The sequence below is a fragment of the Apium graveolens genome, chromosome 9 (assembly GCF_009905375.1).
Source record: "Apium graveolens cultivar Ventura chromosome 9, ASM990537v1, whole genome shotgun sequence".
NCBI classification, from domain to species: Eukaryota; Viridiplantae; Streptophyta; class Magnoliopsida; order Apiales; family Apiaceae; genus Apium; species Apium graveolens.
In genome coordinates, this window is record NC_133655.1 from 180,088,921 (window position 1) to 180,112,007 (window position 23,087).

General features: G+C 37.8%; 1 non-coding gene across 1 annotated transcript; it reads right to left on the reverse strand.

Annotated features, from left to right (window-relative positions):
- Positions 1 to 9,189: 9,189 nt before the first annotated feature.
- LOC141688452 (small nucleolar RNA R71) lies at positions 9,190 to 9,296 on the reverse strand. Its single transcript, XR_012561894.1, has one exon. It is a non-coding gene; the product is annotated as a small nucleolar RNA R71 (small nucleolar RNA).
- Positions 9,297 to 23,087: the final 13,791 nt, after the last annotated feature.

The window sequence follows — 23,087 nt, forward strand, 5'->3', positions numbered from 1 at the left end:
GTAGCCCTTTTGAGAAAAAGGATAACCAAGAAGAACACATTTTTTACCTCTAGCAGCAAACTTATCTGAAGTTTTTGCAGCAGCAAAACACAAACGACCTATTACTCTAAGATGATCATAAGAAGGAGGTTTTTCCATAAGCAGCTGATAAGGAATTTGCCAGTTTAATACTAAACTTGGCATGAGATTTATCAAGTATGTTGCAGACAGTAAACAATCTCCCCAAAAATTTATGGGAAGATTAGCATGTATTCTCAATGCCCTAGCAGTATCTAACAAATGCCTATGTTTTCTTTCAATTCTTCCATTCTGTTGAGGCACACCAGGTAAACTTCTTTGATGTATTATTCCTTTAGAATTGAACAAAGCAGTGCAAACAGTTTGCAAAATTTCTGTGCCATTTTCACTTCTTATGTTTTTAATCATCTTAGAAAAATGATTAGAAATATATTCAATGAAACCAGAAATAATAGAAGGCACTTGATCCTTAGACTGGATCAAATGTGTCCAAGTAACTCTAGTATGATCATCCATTATTGTTAAAAAATATCTTGCACCAGAATAAGTAGTTGTTCTATAAGGCCCCCATAAATCTATATGCAGTAAATCAAATGAAACAGGAGACCTAAAATGTGACTCAGTAAAGGGAAATTTATGATGTTTAGCTAAAACACAAGCATCACAAGAAAATTTATCCAAATCAGGAAAAAAAGTTTTCATGTGTTTTAATTTGCCAACAGAAAGATGTCCAAGCCTAGCATTGAAAAGTTTTACATTGGAAGTAACAAGATTAGAGGAACAAGAAAAATCAGATGACGGAAATCTATACAATCCAACATTTCTTTTCCCAACAGCTTGGATTGTATCAGTTGAAAGGTCCTGAAAGAAACAATGACCTTGATCAAATTTGGCAACCAAATTATTTTGGTCAAGAAGCTTGCCAACAGATAACAAATTATGTTGAAAATATGGAACATAAAAAACATTTTTCAAAAGAATATTGGATGTCAATTTGACATTGCCAATCTGATTAACTAGTTTAATGGTACCATCAGGTAAACAAATTGTAATAGGATTAGGGATATCATGTATTTCAGTAAACCACACAGAATTAAAAGCCATATGGTCACTAGCTCCTATATCAATGATCCATGATGCATTAGAAATATCAGACTCTACAAAGTCTACTTGAAATGCAGAGACAATACCTGCAAAGTTTACTGATGCTTGCTGAAAATCATCAGAGATAGGAGAACTTGGATGTTGTTGCATCATTTTCAAGACTTCCGGATAGACAGCTGAAACCATTTTAGAGTCCACTGTAGAAGATTTTGAAACATCAGCAAGTGCCATTCCAAGCACACCAGAATTGTCATAGACATTTGCAACCATCCTTTGAGAAAACTGTGAAGCCTGTTGAGTTTTTCCTTTGAGAGTTGTGTACCAATCTGGATAGCCTACCAGCTTGAAACATTGATCAGCACCATGACCTTTCCTCTTGCAATAGTCACAAATCATGTCCAACTTCATTTTCTTGAAATCCTTCTTGACATTGTTCATCACTTTAGAAGATTTCTGGCTATAAAATGTACTAATCTCAAGAGTCTTAGACACATTAAGAGTCAAATGATTTTGTTTCTCAATCTGCTGAAGAATATAATAAGCTTTAAGGACTGAAGGCAATGGTTCCATGCTTAGAAACAGAATCATACTGCTTATTCAATCCACAGATAAGTTGAATCAACTTCTTAGTCTCATTAGCCTATGCAGCCTTCTTCAACAAATTGCAAGTACACTTACTCATAGCTCCACAATTACAATCAAGACGGCCTTCTAAAACATTCAATTTATCTCAAACATTCTTCAATTTATCATAATATTCAGCAATAGACATGTTATCTTGTTGTATCTTAGACAGACTAGTATGCAACTAATATAGCAGTGGAGCATTAGATTTCCCAAACCTTTCAGCAATGTCATTCCACAACTCACTTGACGAAGTAGCAAAAATAAAGCTATCAGATATTACCTGATCCATAGATGAAGTAAGCCAAGACATGACCATATAATCATTGTGAATCCACTTATTAAAATCTGGAGATTCATTAGTCGGTTTTGGTAGAGATCCATCAATAAAACCGAGCTTGTTCTTAGCTCCCAACGTCATTTTCACACAACGACTCCGGTTAATATAATTCTCACCATTGAGTAGCATAGTTCCCAACTGTTGTCTCGGATTATCTCCAGAAGAAAGATAAAATGGATCATTGTAGTTCACATCCTGATTTTGTGTAGATGTTTTATGAGATTCAACATGCATCTGAGATGATTGAGCACCAGACGCCGCCATTAAGATCAGAAAGAAGAGATTTTGAGAAATCGATAGAACAACAAGAAGACTCAGATGAATCTAATCGAAGAGAGATCGAAGAAAACGATCGATAAAGATCGAGAAATCAAGAAACAACAAATGAATCAAAAAAATGATGATGAATTAATGAAAAAAAATCGAGATTCTAACTAATCTATCGTGTATTGAAGAAGAAAACAACGATGAACGAACACTATTCAACCATGCTCTGATACCATGACAAGATCAAGCTTATTCTTCATCTTCATCTTCTTCAACTTACAGAGAAAATAGAAAAATATATTGAAAGAATGAATGTGCTCCTTGAGCTGTATTTATATCAGTATATATGATCCTAACTAACTTGTATGTATAACTGTAATTCCTAACTAACTATCTGATTGTACATGCTGATTGTGTATATCTAATAATAAAGAATATTTAACTCAATACTATTACTGATTATATGCAAATAATCAAACCCTTATCAATGATTTAGCTTCAACTGGTCATCCCATAAGTGATGTTGAAGTTTCCGCACACACTTTAAACGGCTTAATTAGCAGTGACTATAAAGAAATTAATGCTGCGATTTGCATGAGAGAGACAACCATGACATTTGAAGAGTTTCATGACAAGCTTTAATTTCTTATTGGGCCTTCTGAAACCATGAACATTCGGGACCCATTTAACAGTAACACTAAAGGACCCCAGGACATGTGGCAATATCACCACCATCCAGGTAGCCCGGATCCAGAATGTTCCTACGGTCCGGTTTCAGAAGTATACCGGCTTATCATAGGCGTCTACACGTCCTACAGTCCAAAAGACACACCTACGGTCCAGATCAAAAGGTAGAAACCCCTAAACCCTAATGGAAAGCCTATAAAAGTCCGAACAAAAGGAATGTTAAGGGTTATTTCATCTTTTATATACAAATATATACACACACACACCACGGTATACTTGCATAATTCCCGTTTTACCCCTTTCTTCTTCAAAACCCTCTCTCATTCTCACGCCGGAGGTGCCGCGGGGACGCCACCCCCCTCCGGTTCTATTTTGTAGGTTCCTACCCTACAACTACACCGCACGCCGCCATTACTTCTGACCAAACAGAGTTTGAGTCCGGGCTCAACAAGGAAGGGACCCCGGGGTGATCTGGGATTGTCATTGGCGTTAGAAGGAGGGGTCGAACCTCCGACCAGTGATGTTCATATCTGCTGCTCTTACTCCACCCAGGAACTCAGAATACTACACTCCAGTAAGAACTTCACTCCCAATTTCTCAGATCTACTTTTTACCCTGCTTGCTTCATGTACCGTTAATGGATCTTGTTTAGCCACTCTAGACATAACGTTGTATTTGTTGGGTTCCGAAGGCATAAAACGCAGCGGATAAACGTAAATAAAACAAAAAAAAATTTCGAAACCCAAAAACAGGATCCATGTATAATTATGGGCAAATTATGGAGATAACGAATCATACCTTTCAAGAGCTTAACTTTTACGAACTCAACGGAGATCCTAGCTATCACGCTTTATGTCTACCTCTCGGAGAAATACCTCTATGGTATCCACATGAGCACCTTCAAGAACGTCTCACGAACTTGACTACGGAATGGATGTACTAGCCTCCTTCTTGACGATCTGAATTGCCTCTGCCTCTCGTTGCTGCTAGGTTTTTCTCAAAAACGTACAAGCCTCTTTAACCTATCATTATGTATTTATAATGGTTGATTAAAAAGGCCCATAACAGCAAAGCCCAACCCTAGTAGGTATTGGATTAAATAATAAAAACAAATTTCTATTATTTAATTAATAACTAAGTCATACTTAATTATTATGGGCAAAAACATTCCTTTTAATTCGAATTTATATTATCTCAATTAAGTCTTACTTAATTATAATAAAATTCAAATAATCATCAATTAATTTAAATCCATAATTTAAATTAACTATTCCATAAAGTGCTATATTTGTGCGACCCTATAGGCTATTATTTAATTGGCAATAATTTTATTCTCTAATAAAATTATAAATAATGAGCGGTATCTAGTAATACATCATTGTTACCAATTAAATAATAATTAAATCGTGATTAGATAAAACCTTTCATGATTAATGTTTTTCGTGTAATATAATCCCTTTAACCATACATATTATAGATTAAACTCGAGGCATATTTTTAGTCATCCTCTTCAACATTTAATCCGGGTTTACTTGATCCATGAGTAGATTATCGAGACAAATCATTATTTGAGCATGGCCATGCTTTTATAATCTCACTCAATCAAGAGGCCAATAATATCTCTCCTAATTATAGGAGGGTTAAATCCTTTATCTATCATTCATATTTCTCATACGACTCATGATATACCCGATGTCCACTTTTATCATCACCCGATCAAAAGTAACTTTTAATGTAGTCAAAGTATATTAATCCTCGTATAGAAATATAATGATTTCAAGTCAAAGGATCGTTACACCATTATCACTGTGAGTCTTTCTTATGACTTTATTAAACATGAAGAATCTCACTGTGGGTCTGTCCAGTACCATGTACTCTCACATGTACCTATGTATTGACTTTAGTATCCCCATACTTATAACCGATGAGATGTGGTTATCTTGTCAAATAACATACTAGTCTATCTATGTATTATTATTGTCCTATATAATAATACTCGACTAGGGACCTTTAAGAATATGATATATTATATAATCTCAAGTTCAAGTCATGTACTTAAACTATACAATTTGTATCATGATTCTAAGGACATTTATTATGCTAATAAAATATCACAGTAATTAAGGTCATAATAAATACATTTATTGAATGATCAACTGATATAAAGATTATAAAAGAATAATGTATTGCCTCTAGGGCACCTACACTAACAATCTCCCACTTGCACTAGAGCCAATCACCCATATATCTAATACCCATGGAACTAGTGTGACCATTGTGCTTCTGCTGCGACAAGCCTTTGGTCAGTGGGTCTGCAATGTTATCATTTGTGTGCACTTTACATATGTGTATATCACCCCTTTCATTAATCTCTCGAATAAGGTGAAATCTCCTGAGTATATGTTTAGCCTGGGAGTGTGATCTAGGTTCTTTAGCCTGTGCAATGGCTCCATTATTATCACAGTATAGATCAAGTACAGAGCTCACAATGGTGATATAGTTGAGATGAAGCCTAATACTGCCAAAATCATCACTACATTTCTTGATATTAAAGGTCTTGAATTCAATCTAGAGTTTCATAAAGCCTATGTCATCAGACTGGATCAGGATATAAGGAAGGAAAAAATAAATGATCTCAGGGTTGCTATCTTTCAAACAGGTGAAGATACAGTTGAACTTAAAGATGCAAAAAGGAGGATGAAGAATGAAATTGAATATGCTGAGAGAAGTCAGTTGAAGAACTATCTCAGACCAACTCCTGATATTAGAGAGATTACACACTGAAGCCAAGTCAAGAACTGCAACTGTTAAATTTTGAAGGTTATACAGGTTAAAGCTGATATCAGACTTTAGGGATGGTAAAAGCTATAAAGACTGTGAGTTGTGATTACTTAGTCAAATTCTCATATGCATTTGTAATTAATGTTTTTGACATCATCAAATATCTACTGAACTTGTATATTATGCTAATTTACAAGTTGGGGGAGATTGTTAGATATATTTGTGGTGTCATGTCTAATAATAATTTGTGTTTAGTTTTCAGATCTTAACTAACAAGACAAATCAGGACTTAACTGGAAATCAGTACTTATACTGAAGTCAGAACTTAAGATATCAGAACTTAAGATATCAAAAGATATTTATCAGGAGATAATATCAGGACTTAAGAAGACTTTCAGATGAGGAAAACAACTGATTGAAGGAAAGAAGATTAAGGCAAACACAAGAAGAGATATGAATGGAGAAGAATTCTATGAAGAATATAATACTTGGAAGAAAAGATAACTAGTTGATATATTTTAGGATGCAGACTTATGTTCGATATCAATTAGAAGTTTATCTTGTTACTCTGTGTCTATATACACACAACATAGGGTTTACACTATAAGTGTTATCATAATCGAGAATATTATTCATTGTAACCCTAGCAACTCTCGTGATATTTGTTCATCACTGAGAGAGAACGGTTCCATTGTAATACTATTTTATTACTAATATTATTCTATGTTTCATACTTGTGTTCTTAATTCGATTTGATTGTACTAGACACTGTATTCAACCCCCTTCTACAGTGTGTGTGACCTAATAGAAAAAGAGGTTGAGAGGATTATTTATAGAGGAGCAAAGGAAAAGAGGAAAAAGGTGAACAATTTTTTGAAACAAGTTATGGCAGGGACACGTGGCACCCCCTGATTGACATCGATATTGGTAACCGCAGCAGTTACTACTGCAATCATGACATGGTATGACTTTTCAGGAGAAAAGGGGGGAAGTTACAAATTTGGTATGCTCAAATATACATATATATATATGTGTGTGTGTGTATCTTTGACCCCGGCTGGAATCCCAACAGTCTTCTAACACTCTGAATTTTCAGCATCAGCTTTTCAGAGTCCCGTCAAATCAAATGCTAGCCTGTGCTTATCCACCAAACCTTATCCAAATTCAAATTTCAAATTAAAGAGACTATTTAAGTCAATCCCGGAGTCTTATCCCCATTAGACCCCGGGTTTAGGGGAAACTGTTGAGTGGCATTTATGACACTTTATAATGCTCTAATAAGCTTTAAATTGATGTATTTGTACTTAAGTTGTTAAGTGTTTTAACGTGTTTTCTAGTGTTTTTGCATTTCAGGCATTAATATGTGAATCAGATGAATTAGCATTGTTTTGGTGCTAATTTGGTGGCAAGGTGGTGTTGGAATAAAAGCTCATGGAAAGCCGGCTCGAAGCACCAAGGAACAAGATGAAATCTGATTTTTTCTCAGAAGGACGGTGCAGCCGCGCTGTGATAGCGCGCGGACATGCCAGGATTCCAGATAGGCAGCGCGCCCGTGCTATGATAGCGCGCGGCCGCGCCGATGCGAAATTAAAGAATCCCGATTCTAATTTGATTCTATAATTGAGGAGACTTCCATATTGCAAGGGGCAGCTATATATATTCAAATAAGGTCATTTTTAATAAGTAATCAAGCGAGAGACATACCAGAGTGCAAGGAAAGCCGTAAGAAGACCTTTTTTAGCACAATTCAATGAAGGCGAAGAAGATCTTATTTTTACTTATGAATCTTTGTTTTAAGTTGTATTTGGATGCCATTTTTCTTACTTGTGAACCTTTACTCTCGTTTGTACTTGGTTTTATTTATTCGTTATAAAGACTACGTTTGTTATACCATGCTTTCATCAGAACCCACGTTGATAATGAGGCTGATCATGGGCTAATCATTATCGTGGGGTTCTAGCGAATTTATTTATGGATTTCTTTAGTTAAATTATTTTGATACCTTAGTATATGGTGATTGATTGATATCCTAGTATTGGTTATGCGTATTCGTCTTATGAGCGTCATGAACTTATAAGATATTGTGTTAATTTTTAATAAAGCGACAGTGAATTTAAGAATTTAGAACTTGCCATGCTAGCATATGTTCATGTGTTGTTGTTATGCATGATTCGTAGGTAATTTTAACCATCTTACTTGCCCTATGTAATCAAGATATATAACTTGTGCTTAAACCATTATGTTGTCAAATTCTATAGACATATAGGGTCTCAATATAATTGGTGTCTATTCAGCTTCTATCTCTTTTATGGATGTCTTGTAGTATGGTACTCGTGCAACAAATGTTGGCGTTTATCAGTTTCATGTTGTCTGATTAGTGTCATCACCATTTCATGCTAAGGTTGAGAACAATAAGGCTATTGAATGAAATATTTAATGAAGTTAGAATCCCATGTTTGTCATATATATTAATTCAGTCAATCTTATTCTCTTAGTTATAATTGTTAGTTTAATTCTTAGTTATAAAAAACCTCAATTTGTTATCGTCTTAGCATTAATAATAACCATACATTGTTGTTTAATTACATGAATTAATTATTAACCAATACAGTCTCTGTGGGAATGAACTAGAAAAGATTCTATACTTTTTGCGAACTCGTATACTTGCGTGTAATATTAGCGCTTGTTAAGCGACTAACAAGTTTTTGGCACCGCTGCCGGAGACTACAGTGTTAATTTATAGTTTATGTGCTTTCCATCAATGGTTGTTAAAGTTCATTGACTCAAACATTGTTACTTATTTGTTCCTTATATTATTTCAGGTACTCTAGCGAGGGTGTATGCATATGCGTTCGCGTACTCGTAAGAGAACACTGGATAAAGCTGAGGAAGAACTTGTGGTAGTTCGTAAGGAAGTTTTTGAGGAAGAAAAGAAGGAAGAAAAAGAAGAGAAAGTTGAAGAACCAGCTTTAGTAGAGATGGTTGATCAAGTGGAAAATCCAAAGGCTTTGATGGACTATTCTTAGCCTAAGATTAATGACATTCACTCAAGCATCATCAGACCAGCCATCAGGGCTAGCACTTTTAAGATCAAGTCAAGCATGATCCAGATGATACATAACTCATTTCAATTTGGGGGTTCTCCTACTGAAGACCCCAACATGCACATCAGGGATTTCATCGAGATCTGCGACACCTTCAAGTTTAATGATGTGATTGAAGATGCTATCAAGCTATGCCTCTTCCCAATCTCTCTAAGGGACAAAGCTAAGTGCTGGTTACACTCTCTACCAGCAGGGTCTATCACCACTTGGGAGGATTTTGCGCAAAAGTTTCTCACTAAATTCTTCCCTATGGCGAAGAGTGTTGCAATCAGGAATGCTCTTACTCAGTTTGCTCAGCAAACTGGAGAATCTCTGTGTGAGGCTTGGGATCGATATAAGGAGATGCTAAGGAAGAGCCCACACCATGGCATGCCTGATTGGATGATTATCAACTATTTCTACAATGGATTGGTTGCTAGTTCTAGACCCATGCTTGATGCAGCATCAGGAAGAGCCTTGTGGGCTAAAAGCTATGATGAAGCTTATGAACTTATTGAACTGATGGCTGCTAATGAGTACCAGAATCCTTCCTAGAGGCTGACTCAAGGAAAAGTCACAGGAATTCTGGATTTGGACGCAACAACTGCTATCGCTGCCCAACTTAAGGCGTTGACGATGGAGGTGGGACTGTTACCGCGAGAGATGACGTGGTCGAAACCCACACTCTGGCTAATTATGGAGTTAATCAAATCGCTAGGCTTTGTTCTGGTCCCATGAGACTGATCAATATGCAATTTCTAGTGAATCAGCTCAGTTCGTGAGCAACTTCCAGCGATCACAGCAACCAGTGCCAGCCACCTATCATACCAACAACCGCAATCATCCTAATTTCAGCTAGAGCAACACTCAGAATGCGGTTCAACGGCCTTATCAGCAATATCCAGATAAGCAGTATAACCATTCTGGTTTTCAACAACCGTAATATGCACCAAGACAATAACTCCAGCTGCAACAAGCCAATGAAAAATATGAATTAGTGGAGTTGAAGCTTATGTGCAAGAGTCAAGCCGCTTCCATCAAGACCTTGGAAAATCAAATTGGGCAAATTGCCAATGCCTTTCCAAATCATCAGCCTGGTACACTACCTAGTGACACTGAAGTTCCAGGAAAGAGGGAAGCTAAGGAGCAGGTAAAGGCAATCACTTTAAGTTCTGGAAAGGTTGCCAATCCCAAACAAACTCAAGTATTGACTGAAGAAGTTGAGGCTGAGAAAAATGTAGAGTAGCAGGAAGTATAAGTGGAACCAAGGAAGACTACTGTTGAGCACACTCCTCCTGAGGATAATACAGGGGAGAAGCAGATCTATCCTCCACCGCCTTTTCCCTAGCGGCTGCAGAAGAAAAAGCTGGACAAGCAATTTGAGAAGTTTCTGGAGATGTTCAAGAAACTTCATATCAACATATATTTTGCTGAGGCTCTTGAGCAGATGCCTAGTTATGCAAAGTTTATGAAAGGTATCCTCTCTCGGAAGGTGAAGCTAGATGATTTAGAGACAGTCCTCTCACGGAGGAATGCAGTGTTGTGCTGCAACAGAAGTTGCCTCCTAAGCTTAAGGATCCAGGAAGCTTCACTATTCCGTGTACTATTGGGAAAGTGTCTTGTGACAGATGCTTATGTGACTTGGGAGCTAGCATCAATCTGATGCTTTTGTCAATTTTCAAGCAGTTAGACTTGCCTGATCCAAAACTGACTTATATGACCTTATAGTTGGAAGACCGTTCTATTACATATCCACTAGGTATTGTGGAGGACGACTTGGTCAAGGTTGATAAACTCATCTTCCCTGCTGATTTCGTCATTCTTGATTTCGAGGAGGATAAAAAGATTCCCATAATATTGGGAAGACCTTTCTTGGCGACTGGATGAACCTTGATAGATGTGTAGAAGGGTGAGCTCACAATGCGAGTTCTGGATTAGGATGTGACTTTTAATGTGTTTAATGCTATGAAATTTCCTACTGATAATGAGGAGTTCTTAAAAGTAGAGTTGGTCGATTTAATGGTCACATCGAAACTTGATCAATTGCTAAGGTCCGATGCCTTAGAAAAAGCCTTGTTGGGGAGTTCGGATAGTGAAGATGATGAAGGTGAAGAACAATTGCAATATTTGAATGCTTTCCCCTGGAAGAGGAAAATAGATATGCCTTTTGAATCTCCTGGAATGGAGGAATTGAACAAAGCTCCTAAATGCCTTAAGTCGTCTATTGAGAAAGCTCTCACTCTTGAGCTTAAGCCTTTACCTGAGCATTTACGGTATACATTTTTAGGTGATGCATCTACTCTGCCTATAATTATTGCATCTGACCTTTCAGGTAGTGATGGGGAAAAGCTTTTGAGGATTCTGAGAGAGTTCAAATCGATAATTAGATGGACTATAGCAGATATCAAGGGAATCAGCCCTTCTTACTGTATGCATAAAATTCTGCTAGAGGAAGGTAGCAAGCCTACGGTCGAGCAGCAAAGAAGACTCAATCCAATCATGAAGGAGGTATTAAAAAAGGAAATTCTTAAGTGGCTAGATACAGGGATCATCTACCCTATTTCTGACAGTTCATGAGTAAGCCCGGTTCAATGTGTACCAAAAAAAGGTGGTATTACTGTGGTAGCAAATGAGAAGAATGAGCTTATTCCTACTAGAACAGTCACAGGGTGGAGAGTTTGCATGGACTACAGGAAGCTGAACAAAGCCACAAGGAAGGATCACTTTCCTTTGCCCTTCATTGCTCAGATGCTTGATAGGTTGGCCGGTCATGAGTACTATTATCTTCTGGATGGTTACTCAGGTTACAATCAGATTTGTATCACTCCAGAAGATCAGGAGAAAACTACCTTCACTTGTCCATTAGGTACTTTCGCCTTTAGACGAGTTTCTTTTGGTCTGTGTGGTGCACTAGCCACATTTCAGAGATGCATGATGGCCATCTTTTCTGATATAATTGGCCAGAATGTTGAGGTGTTCATGGATGACTTATCATTCTTTGGCGATTCTTTTGATGAATGCTTGCAAAATCTTGGACACGTTCTCAAGAGGTGCGTTGAGACCAATCTGGTTCTCAATTGGGAGAAATATCACTTTATGGTGTGTCATGGCATTATTCTTGGGCACAAGGTTTCTAGTAAAGGTCTTGAGGTGGATAAGGCCAAGGTGGGGGTCATTGAGAAACTTCCTCCACCCAATTCTGTTAAGGGAATTCACAGTTTTCTTGGTCATGCGGGTTTCTACAGGCGTTTCATCAAAGACTTCTCGAATATTTCAAAGCCATTATGCAGTTTGCTAAAGAAAGATGTTTCTTTCAAGTTTGATGACGAGTGCCTTGCAGCTTTTGAGACATTGAAGAAGAGTTTAATCAAGGCACCGGTCATAACTGCATCTGATTGGAAAACACCTTTTGAGATGATGTGCGATGCAAGTGACTATGCAGTTGTGGAGCAGTTCTTGGGCAGAGGTAGAACAACATATTTCATGTGGTCTACTATGCTAGTAAGACCCTAAATGGTGCTCACCTGAATTATACTACTACGGAGAAAGAGCTTTTGGCTATTGTCTATGGTTTTGAGAAATTTCGATCTTATCTACTTGGGACTAAGGTGACATTTTTCACTAATCATGTTGCAATTCGATATCTAGTCTTAAAGAAGGACTCGAAGCCTAGATTGATCAGATGGGTTCTTTTACTTCAAGAATTTGAACTAGAGATCAAGGGCAGAAAAGGAACTGAAAATCAAGTCGCTGATCATCTATCATGTTTAGAGAATCCTAATGCTACTTTATTGGATAAGAAATTGATAAATGAATCTTTTCTCGATGAGCAGTTGTTTGGAGTGCAAGAAGAAGAACCGTGGTTTGCAGATATTGTGAACTACCTTGTGAGTAATATCATGCCTCCCGACTTATCTTATGATAAAATGAAGAAGTTTCTACATGAAGTGAAGTGGTATATGTGGGATGGGATGTTTTTTTTTTCATTAAGGAGTTGACCAAATCATCAGGAGATGTATTCCTTACAGCGAAACGGGGGGCATCTTGTGAGATTGCCACTCAACGGCTATGAAAGACATTATGGTGGAGAAAAGACAGTAGCTCGTGTTCTTCAAGCAGGTTTCTTTTGGCCGACATTGTTTAAAGATGTTCACCAGTTCATTTTGAAATGTAATCGATGTCAACGTGTGGGTAATATATCTAAGAGGGATATAATGCCTCTTAATGTGCTTCTCGAGGTTGAGGTTTTTGATGTTTGGGGAATTGACTTCATCGGGCCATTTGTCTCATCTTGTAAAAATTAGTATATCTTGTTGGCAGTTGATTACGTGTCGAAATGGGTTGAAGTTAAGGCGTTGCCAATGGATGATGCGAAAGTGGTGCTTAATTTTCTTCACAAGCAGATATTCACAAGGTTTGGAACTCCAAGAGTCATAATCAGTGATGAGGAGTCGCATTTTTGCAATCGCAAGTTCACTGCTATGATGAAGCGGTATAATGTGAATCATCGCATTGTTATGGCTTATCATCCTCAGACAAATGGTCAAGCTGAGATGTCTAATAGAGAGATCAAGTGCATTTTAGAGAAGGTTGTGTGTCCATCAAGGAAAGATTGGTCTTTGAAGCTTGATGAAGCTGTTTGGGCTTATAGAACAACATATAAGACTTCATTGGGAATGTCGCCATTTCAATTGGTTTATGGTAAGGGGTGTCATTTGCCTGTGGAGCTTGAGCATAAGGCATATTGGGCTTTGAAGAAGTTGAATATGGACTTAGATGCAGCTAGAAAGAAGAGGATGCTTCAATTGAATGAACTCAATGAGTTTCAACTTCAAGCTTATGAGAACAACAAAATGTATAAGGAGAAAGTCAAGAGGTGGCACGATCGAGGTTTAGTGCTCAAATTATTTGTGCCAGGGAAATAAGTTCTTTTGTTCAACTCTCGTCTCCGTCTTTTTCCCAGAAAGTTGAAGTCAAAATGGTCAGGGCCATTTATTGTCAAAACTGTGTTTCCACATGGAGCGGTGGAAATTTTTGAGAATGATATGGGCCAGGCATACAAGGTAAATGGTCATAGGTTGAAGCATTACTATGGTCACACAGCAAACCGTGAGTTGGTTAGTATCATTCTATTGTCCGTTTGATCTCAAGATTTTACATCGAGCTAACGACGTGAAAGAAGCGCTTCTTGGGAGGCAACCCAAGTTTGTTGTATATTAGTAAGTAGAGAAAGTAAGAAGAAAGGAGAAAACATAAAAAAATCAGAAAAAGAAAAAAAATTCAGGGCTCACTTCGGAAGCTTGGCGCGCCCGTGCTGTCCTAGCGCGCGGCAGTGCTGATTTCACAGAAACATGGCGCGCCCGCGCTGTTACAGCGCACAGCCGCGCCGATTTGGCAGAAGTAGCGCGCGCGCGGGTCCCGACTAAAAAAAATAAATAGCAGTTTCAAGAGAAAATCGGGATTTTTAGTCAAAAATCAATTCCAAACCGATTTTTACTCTCCCATATCCCATAATTCCCTCTCCAAATCAAACACATTACTCCCATTATTCCCATAATCAAATCCCACTTCTATTCCATATATAATTCTCTTTTCACCACCTATATATACATACATCTCATACATAACTTCTTCACCAATTCAAAAATTATCAAACACAAATTCTCTCTCAAACACAACTCTTATTCTCTCTACTCTCTTCCAATGGCACCCAAGAGACTAAGAACACAAGTCGATAGTAGCACCACCGATTCATCAAGTGTGGTTGGGGTAAGGCCAAGGTTCTCTACTCCCGAGGTTGAAGCGGAGTATACTAGGCTTCTTTCGAAGCCAATCATATAGGAACGAGGTCTTCTGCCATCAGGGAAGGATGGTCATCTGTTGGAGATGATTCAGGAGATGGGTTGGGTTTCTTCTTGTGAAGAACCCGCTGCTGTGCCTATGAGTGTTGTACAAGAGTTTTATGCTAATGTAAGGGCGGAGAAGATTGGTTTCACGGTGGTTTGGGGGATGAAGGTGGAGTATAATGTTGGAGCGATAAGGAGGGTAATTAATCAGCCCGTGAAAAAAACCGGTCAAGCTATTTGGAATGATAAGACTCCGGAGGATTTTGACTTGGATTTGATTGTTGCTACTCTATGTGTGCCTAAGACTCAGTGGAAATTCAAGATGGGCACAACTGATTATGCCACATTCCCTGCTTCTTGTATGAACAGATTTGCCCGTGCTCGGACTACTTTTATTTGTGCTAGTATTCTGCCATCATCTCATATGCATGAGGTGACAGTAGAGCGAGCACGCTTATTGTGGGGTATTCTGAAGGGTGATTATGCGGACATTATTAGGATTATTCACCATGGTATTCTGCGATTTTTGAGAGGGTGCACTACAGGTTCTATACCCTATGTGTCCATAGTGACGAGGTTGTGTCTGACAGCTCATGTTCTTTGGGCCACACATGAACAACTTCAGCTCCCTAATGTTTCCATTGATAGTTCGATTATATTGCACATGGTGGAGTGGTATGGGGGTAAGCCCGATCCTAAGGGGTTGGGTTATTCATTTGATATGCTTAGAGGCAAGGGGCCCTATGATCAGTATTATGCTGGTGGTTCCAAGTTTTCCCGTGAAGTGGGTTGGAGAGCTCAATTGGGTGAGGAGATAAAGTTGTCACCGTTGAAGGAACCGTCGAAGAAGAGCATGACGCAGTACATGCGTTTGGCACGGAGGATAGATGCGATGCAAGACATCCACAGCGAGTTCGCATGTGATCTCACCCAGGCAGTTGGGACAACTTTCAGAGCCACCGGAGTTGATATCCAGTGGCTAGTTTTTGGTGAGTATTTCGTATATCCACCTCCGGACACACCCGACACTCCACCCGCTGAGGGTGAGGATTCTGATTCTGATTAGGTAGGCCTGATTCCTTGCTATTACCTTCACTGAGGACAATGAATATATTAAGTTTGGGGGTAGTAGTTGAAGGAAATTAGAGTTCATTGCTAGTTGTGTGGCTAGGTGTCAAATGGCTAGTAGCCGACTCATATTTATATGAGTAGTCTAGGGTTGGATGAGATGGAGCGAAACACATTCATTCAGAAATTCGTACAGAAAAAAGAAACAAAAAGAAAAAAAAAGAAAAATATATAGAAAAAAAGAGAAAAAAAAGAATAAGTGTTATGTATAATTGATCACGAGTGGGCTTTTTAGTACTCGAGTTATTAAGTTCTTACTGGACTTTGTGCCTAGTGACCTAAGGCTTTTATAGTCTGGGATACGCTAACCTAACACTCGCTACATGGGTACTATTGTATAAGTCTTTTATGGACCTCATTCATTGCACGATCAAATAAGTATACTTGTGTTGTTTTATTGTGAATAAAAGCATGAATCCATGTTAAACTCCGATATAGAATTGAAGTGTTATAAGTTATTTTGAGTCTAGATTTTATTCTATTTATAAACTTACGATTGTCTTGATAAGTAGTGAGTTATGGTTATCGATCAAGTTGTGATAGTATATCTGTAAGCATCTGCACACATGCATGTCTCTAGTTTGTAAGTTGATTTTTATGATTTAGCTGATCTTTATGCGAGTAACTGCATTTGTTGATATGTTGCTTGTCGATTGGTTTAGTTATTCTATTGGGATCATTGCATTCATAATCGTTGCATTCATATTAGTTGGATTTATGCATTTTTATTCTCTTGTTCTTTGAGTCTGTTTATGGTTGAGGACAAGCATCGATTCAAGTTTGGGGGTATGTTGAGTGACATTTATGACACTTTATAATGCTCTAATAAGCTTTAAATTGATGCATTTGTACTCAAGTTGTTAAGTGTTTTAAGTTTTCTAGTGTTTTTGCATTTCAGGCATTAATCTGTGAATCAGGTGAATTAGAATTATTTTGGTGCTAATTTGGTGTCAAGGTGGTGTTTGAATAAAAGCTCATGGAAATCCGGCTCGAAACAGCAAGGAAAAAGATGAAATCTGAGTTTTTCCCAGAAGGACGGTGCGCCCGCGCTGTGATAGCGCGCGGCCGCGCCAGGATTCCCATAAAAGGCAGCACGCCCGCGCTGTGATAGCGCGCGGCCGCGCCGGTGCGAAATTAAAGAATCCTGATTCTAATTCGATTCTAATTTGGGAGACTTCCAGATTGCAATGGGCTACTATATATATTCAAATAAGGTCATTTTTAATAAGTAATCAAGCAAGAGACATGCCAGAGCACAAGGAAAGCCGTAAGAAGACCGTTTTTAGCACAATTCAATGAAGGCGAAGAAGATCTTGTTTTTACTTGTGAATCTTTGTTTTAAGTTGTATTTGGATGCCAGTTTTCTTACTTTTGAACCTTTACTCTCTTTTGTACTTGATTTAATTTATTCGTTATAAAGACTATGTTTGTTATACCATGCTTTCATCGAAACCCACGTTGATGATGAGTCCGATCATGGGCTAATCGTTATCGTGGGGTTCTAGCAGATTTATTTATGGATTTATTTAGTTAAATTGTTTTAATACCTTAGTATGTGGTGATTGATTGATATCCTAGTATTGGTTGTACAAATTCGTCTTATGAGCATCGCGAACTTATAAGATAGTGTGTTAATTCTTAATGAAGTGACTTGAATTTAAGGATTTAGAACTTGCCATGCTAGCATAGGTACATGTGTTATTGTTATGCATGATTCGTATGTAATTTTAACCATCTTACTTGCCATGTGTTATCAAGATAGATAACTTGTGCTTAAACCGTTATGTTGTCAAATTCTATGGACATATAGGGTCTCAATATAATTGGTGTCTATTCAGCTTCTATCTCTTTTGGGGATGTGTGGTAGTATGGTACTCGTGCAACGAAAGTTGGCGTTTATCAGTTTCGTGTTGTTTGATTAGTGTCATCACCATTGCATGCTAAGGTTGAGAATAATAAGGCTATTGAATGAAGTATTTAATGAAGTTAAAATCCCATGTTTGTCATATATATTAATTCAGTCAATCTTATTCTCTTAGTTATAATTGTTAGTTTAATTCTTAGTTATAAACAATCTCAATTTGTTATCGTCTTAGCATTGAATAATAACCCTACATTGTTGTTTAAGTGCGTGAATTAATTAGTTAACCAATACAGTCTCTGTGGGAATGAACTAGAAAAGATTATATACTACTTGCGAACTCGTATACTTGCGTGTAATATTAGCGCATGTTTAGCGACTAACAGCAACAAACCAAAGAAAACCCCCAAAAATTTTCTATGTTGTACAAGGAACCCCACCTTGGACTCAAATCAAAGTGACTATCCAAGTCAACCCCGGCATCTTATCCTCATTAGACCCCGGGGTTAGGGGGCAACAAATCAAAGAAAACCCCCAAAAAAATTTAAGTAGTACAAGGGACCCCACTTTGGACTCAAATCAAAGAGACTAACCAACTCAACCCCGGCTTCTTATCCCCATTAGACCCCGGGGTTAGGGGGCAACAAATCAAAGAAATTCCCCCAAAATTTTCTAAGTAGTACAAGGAACCCCACCTTGGACTCAAATCAAAGAGACTAACCAACCCAACCCTGACGTCTTATCCCCATTAGACCCCGGGGTTAGGGGGCAATAAATCAAAGAAAATGCCCAAAAATTTTCCTAAGGCGTCGCGGCACAACAATAACTGATCTACTCCCCCATCTGGGTAAACCCGCATAAGGGAGTGGGGGCAAATGATAGCCTATAATAACAAAGGCCCAGTTTTACCCCTTTCTTCTTCAAAACCCTCTCTCATTCTCACGCCGGAGGTACCGCGGAGACGCCACCCCCCTCCGGTTCTAGTTTGTAGGTTCCCACCCTACAACTACACCGCACGCCGCCATTACCTCTGACCAAATGGAGTTTGAGTCCGAGCTCAACAAGGAAGGGACCCCGAGGTGATCTGGGATTATCACTGCTCAGTTCACACAGGTTTTTATAAATCAGAAACAACGTCAGTATAATCGTGAAACAAAATACCCACAAAAATCTCTTCCCACCCTTCCCTATCTCACATTCGTCCCACCTGTACCCATACTTATCCACCACATACTCCCACCTCCCAAAACTACTCTCCTAGTACATTTTCTTGGCGTAACAACAGTATCTTCTTCCAGCGCCCAGTTTGTCAACTCTATGACAAATAAGGCCATCTCGCTCAAATGTGCAGATCAAGAGCCAAGCCGGTTTCGCATTCCACAAGACCTCAGGAGAACTTCACAAATACTGATCATAACTCCCTTGATAGATGACTTTGGCTCCTCTCATCATATTACATCTGACCTTAAGAGCCTCTCTGTCCATTCTGAATATGAGGTCAATGAAGATATCATGGTTGGAAATGGTAATGGTCTTCCTGTTACTCACACATGATCCACACATATCCCCTAATCTACACAATTCTTCTAGGTAAATAATGTGTTATGCTCCCCACAAATTTCATATAATCTGTTATCTATTTCTAAATTTTGTAAAACTAACTCCACTTCTATTGAATTCTTTCCTACTTAATTTGTTGTCAAGGATCTGATTACGGGGTTATCCTTGGTCCACGACCTGAATAAACTTGTGTTTATGAATGGCCTACTTACATTCTCCAACCACTTCTCCAAACCTTTGGCACTTATGGCTATGACACCCATTTTATCATCTTCTTAGCAAGTTTCCCATTAAAATGTCTATATCTAGCAAAAAAATTCAGTCAGCTCATTATGATGCTTGTCATAGTAATAAAAGCCATAAGCCGTCATTTGACATAAATTATATTTAATGCAATTCTCATCTTCAAATAGTATATACAGATGTTTGGGGTCTAGTTCCATTTCTCTCTTTTGATAATTTCAGATATCATGTGATTTTTGTGAATTATTACATAAAACACAGTTGGCTTTATCCATTGAAATCAAAATTTGGTGTGTCTGATGTGTTTATAAATTCAAATTGCTTGTTGGGAATTTTCCAGTTAGTTATCAAGACAATCTCTTCTGATGGTGGGCGTGAATATATGACCCTCTCTAAAATTCCCCCAAATCATGGTATTCAACACCTACAATCTCCTCCATCCACCCCGCAAATTATTGGCACAACTAAAGGCAAACATCAGACATATTTTTGAAACTGGGCTTACCCTACTTCACCATATTTCCCTACTCATTAAATATTGGTCAGTTGCTTTCCAAACAACGGTCTACCTTATTAACTATATTCCCACACCTCATCTAAACTTCCAATCCCCATTTCAGAATTTATTCAACCCACTGTTGAATTACCAAAAACTTCGGTCCGTTGGTTGCTTATGTTGTCCTCATCCACCCTTATGCACCTTCAAAATTACATACACGTTCTACACGTATTTTTCTGGGTTACTCGAATCCACACAATTCTTACCTCTGTCTTGGCCTCAGATCTTCTAAAACCTATGTCATTCGTCACGTGCACTTCTGTGAAGACACATTTTCATTTAAACAGATTCGTGGGCCATCTCTAAACTCTACTCATAATCATATGTCACTTTGGGACCCACGCTGCACTATAATGTCCAACACAACAAGTTCTACTTCTTCATATATACATGCCCCAAAATATTTACACCAACCCCAATAAATTCACAATCCTTGTTTGTCAATCATATCAAACTCAAATGCACCATATTCAACATCACCACCCCTGGACCTAGTCTCATCTCAAAATCCTGCGTCCACCTCCACCTCCACTCCTATTTCACCTCTACCTCTTACCTCATCAAATAATACCACTTCTATGTCATCCACACAAATTACATTACCTCCTCACCCTTTATCAACCCGTGTCATTGTCACTCTGGCAACTTAAAGCCACGACAAATTCTTGATCTTTATATCAGCACCAAAGCATATCCTCTTTCAAAGCATAAAATAGTCAAACAAGCCCTTATCGTACCTCATTGGTGGGATGCTCTTTATGCTAAATACACGACTCTCATGAAAAATAACACATTGACCCTTGTTCCACGACATCCATCCCATAATATTTTTTGGATGTAAATGGATTTTTAAAATCAAGACAAACTCCGATGACACTGTTTCTCGATACAAAGCTCGCCTGGTGGCGAGGGGGTTTCACCAATGTCCAGAAATTGGCTTCTTTAAAATTTTTAGTCTGATAGTGAAACCAATACCCATTTTGATGTTAATAACGCCTTTCTCCAGGACCATTTAGGTGACACAGTATTTATGCAGCAACCTCCTGGTTTTCAAGATTCCAATCATCTCGACTATGTGTGTATCCTAAAAAAATCCATTTATAGTTTATGCCAGTCTCCAAGAACCTGGCACAAAGAACTTCGTTCTTTTTTGTTACAACACAGCACTACACCATAAATGGCTTCTAGCAACCCCAAATATGTGTTGTGGTAGACCCTTAAAAAGGCTGCCTTAGGCTGGAATAGGTCTATTACAACACATTTTGGGTGTTGGGTGCAGGAAAGTAACCATATATATTTAACCTTACATCAGTGTCAATGATGATAACACAGCAAAACATGTTGCTATAGATATCAATTGCAACAAGATTTTTATAATATAGTAACACAAATTTTGTGTCGCAATAGAGGTAGTGATTAAAAAAGGTGGGTCCACATATGGGCCCCACTGTGTAATAAAATGAAAATATTATATTTAAATATTGCAATTTTCAAGAAAAATTAAACTAAATATCAATTAAATTCCTTTCTTCATTCAGTAATAGCATCCGCCATCGTTCAAAATTACATTTCAAACATGCAATAATAAACAACCACCAACTACATCATCCCATTGCTATTAATAAATATTAAAACTACTAATACCATCTTTTAGACCTGGCCTAATATATAATACAATACCGAAAAGAAACTAAACGCATTTCTAGTGTTCATAATTTGCAGCAAAATTCACATGCGTAGTTTTTCCACACACTCCGCTATTAACTGTTTTGGCCATTGTGACCCTCGCTTTGATGACCACCAGGAACTTTATGCATTCATTTGTCTGCGGTTGATTTAATTTAGGATGACCAGATATAGAAAGACTTCCGTAACCTCTAGGTCTTCTGGTACTATGCAATCAATGTGCTCATTGCAAAATGAGGGAAGAGAACTAAGTCACCTCATGTCATTTACAAAGTCCTAGAAGCTACCAACTATATACTCAGGCACCCACACACAAGAGCAGGCTACAGGTTTACTAGAAATAACCATTATATACCTCAAGATACTATTATAATGGCTTCCCACTTTATGGCTTCCAAGGCCTCCAAATCCCGCAAAATATTGAAAGATAATCTTAACTTTCTAGTCCTGAATGCTTATTACCAAGCAGTCACTAAATTTTCATCTGATGCCGAATGAGGAAACTGTGCTTCCCACAATGGTAGATCACTTAATGTAGTTATAATGAGAAAAGGCTGCTTCTGACATCTCTGTATAAGTAGTATGAATAAAACCACTTTCATGACTCTTTTCTGCAAGTTATGATTGCTTAACTGATCAGTTCTAGTATCATTGATAAATGAATGAAACCACTTTTAAATTCAAATAACTAGAATAACATGTAATAAAAGCACATATATAGTGCACAATTATGTGAAGAGAATAGTGCAAATAGACAACCACAAATTAAAAACAAGCCAAATATGATTAAGATCAACACCTTCATCTCAAAAGTGCGATAAAAGTGACGAACACTTTCTGCTCATCAACACTTAAGCAATGTTGCTTAAAAGTACGGGGTCTTTTCAAAATAAAGCAGAGGGCATAATAATAGCCATTACAAAGACCACAATTGTTAAGGCATAAAGGAGATCCAAGCAGCCAGCGAACTGCCTCTACACCTTAGCTAGTCAGATGCCTGCTACTATTCCGTCCAATGTCTTAATGTTTTGAATATTTTAAAAATTGTTCTATCAATATTATGTTATCTTATTTATATAAAATGAAATGAATTATAGTATCTTTTTTTATAATATAGAATCTACTATTAAAATTTATATGGGTACATGTAAAATTTTAGTTTAATAAATTAATGAGACTGTAAATAGATGTTTAAAGAAAGCAAGAAATATCTATGGTTGATTATTCAGATCACTACGACATAAGTGCACATAGGCAACCCCTACTATACAGTTGCATAAGGTCTAAATGGTGTTGCATA